This window comes from Sinocyclocheilus grahami, unplaced genomic scaffold (assembly GCF_001515645.1).
Source record: "Sinocyclocheilus grahami isolate Dianchi unplaced genomic scaffold, SAMN03320097.WGS_v1.1 scaffold1723.1, whole genome shotgun sequence".
Classification (NCBI taxonomy): Eukaryota; Metazoa; Chordata; class Actinopteri; order Cypriniformes; family Cyprinidae; genus Sinocyclocheilus; species Sinocyclocheilus grahami.
Window position 1 is genome coordinate 84,215 of NW_015506902.1, and position 2,564 is coordinate 86,778.

Here is a 2,564-nt window from a genome sequence, read left to right on the forward strand (position 1 = left end):
TAACGCATTACTTTTTAATTTACAAGAGAATATCCGAGTTACTTTTTCAAATAAGTAACGCAAGTAACTTTTTTTTTCCAATTTATTGATTGACAGCTCTGGTGTCCCCATGTTGAGAGAAATCAGAAGATGCTACTGTAGTTCTAAAATAAATATGAATATGCATTAATTCATCTCACTTACACACAAAAAACACTGATTCAGTATTCCTCAAAATGAATAAAAATAATGCAACTCAGAATATGATGCAAACCTGCAATAATTAAATGTTAAACAACACAAATGTGCTTTATCTATTTAATCCCATTCTATTAAGCAATGCCTTTGCTTCTGAGCTTCGATGATCCACTTCAACCATACTAATAATCACAAATTACTGTAGACAAACATTTGTGTGTCTTTTTTATTGCTGAAGTGTGTTGAAATGTCTTCTTCTGCATTCTACTGTACGGACGTAAATGTACTTTCCCTTCAGCCCGAGGCTTATTCATTTCACTTCTGGTGTGAAAAAGCTATTATATTTGCCAAAAATAGAACTTTTTTATTTTAAAAACAAACAAGCAAGCCCTGTCCAGATTTTAAGTAATGCAAAAGTAACGTAACGCATTACTTTCCATAAAAAGTAACTAAGTAACGTAATTAGTTACTTTTTTTATGGAGTAAAGCAATATTGTAGTGCATTACTTTTAAAAGTAACTTTCCCCAACACTGGGTGGAGGTAACGGAGCATTTGCGCAATGTAGGACCAGCTTATGTGATTAACAGCGTGCATCTTCTTACGGTCATGAAAAACTTTGAAAAGTCATCACATTTTAAAACAGCCATTTGCAGGCCTGGAAAAGTTTTGGAAAAGTCATGGATTTTTTTTTCCTTAAATCGCTGTATAATAGAATTATGTTTAATCTGCTTTCAAGTTTATAATGAGGGAAATTCCTGCAAACATATTCAATAGAGCATGTAGGTTAGATGAGTAAATAAATCCACACATATTATCAGATTAAATCAGTCATTTGAAAACAGTGTGAGTGATTCAGCTTCTTCTGTCGCTCTCTTCTTGTCTTCTCTCACTCTCAAAGCGGCTTCACAACAGCGCATCTTGTCTGCGCTACTGCACGCTGCGATACAAGACTTTTACTCGGGTTTCGGGACAGTCGACAGAATTGTCACTTGCCTAATCGAGTCATTGTTGCATCGTCAAAAAACTGGATCATTTGCACATCTTTTTAAGTTTAAGCCATTCGATACTCGCGTGCTCCAAATGGGGTTTCCTATGCGCTCACAGTCACATCCATAGCGCGCATATCGCACCGCCTCGCCAATACCAAATTGAGTTATTTTTCGCAGCTTGTTGCGCTTACGCAGCCAAATACACGCAAAAAATTACGTCAAAATGGCCGTGCTGGCGATTATCCTCGTAAGCATAGTCGGTTTTGTCTTAACAAAATGTAAACATCTGAGAAAGAAAATGCTTGAGTATCAGTATTGGATCCATGTATTGGGGTTTGTGAGAGCAGCTATGTCTCATCTCTTTGCTCGCTCAAGTTTGTTGTTTCAAATGTAGATGCTAGGTAAGCCTGCTCATAATAGAAGTTTTTTTCATGAAATATATGCACGCTATAGGTCAACACAAACGCCTTTCATTGGCGCATGAGGAGGGGATCTGTCAAATGAGGTGCCGGATCAGATTTCGGACAATTTCGGAGGTGCCGGATCAGGATCCGGCTTGTTCCGGCACAAATTAATATAGCATCATATAGACTAAATATGTAAACGGAACAGCTTTTAATAAGAAATGTTGTAATCAACTGAAAGTTTATGTTAATTTGCTGTTTATCAGGGTATTAACCATCATAATAAATTACTAACACGAAGCTACAACAAATAAGCTTTTTACTGAATTATTTTTGAAAAATGTCCCCACAAGGCTTGTAAAACCTGAAATGTGGGAATACTGTTTTTTTGGTCCCCATTAGGAAAAAAGCTTTAAAATACAACTGCATGTGTTCAGTTTAAATTAATTTAATTTACATTGGAGTAAAGCACACTGAGATTTTCCCTCTACACTGCAAAATGTTCTGTTCATGTCAAGCTGACAATGATAAATAAAATTAAATATTTTCCTTATTTTTGAATATCTTCTTAATCACACAAGATATTATAGTCTATCTATCCCATTGCTTTCATTCGGATGTTTCACGTATTCATTTTATTTTACTTTACGACAATCATTTTTCTCATTCCGTATAAACTACTTGAATGATTAAAGAAAAATGCCTCATATAGGACAACACAACAGTACAAACATAAAGGTTATGTTGATTCATCTTATTTTACATGATGCCTTTTAGGAACTGATCTTATTTTGAACTAATATAATGAAACTCAAGGATAGGTGAAACTTTCCAAACATGGTCATGTTAATGTTTTCTTTGACTCATATATCAGTCATGTAGATGGATGCAGACAAGCATAAAAGTAAAAACTGTATGAAAATGAACCTGAGTGTTCTTTTCTGGTGCCAGGAAAAATAATCCTCAAAGTCCTCATTTTCATTTGCATTTTGC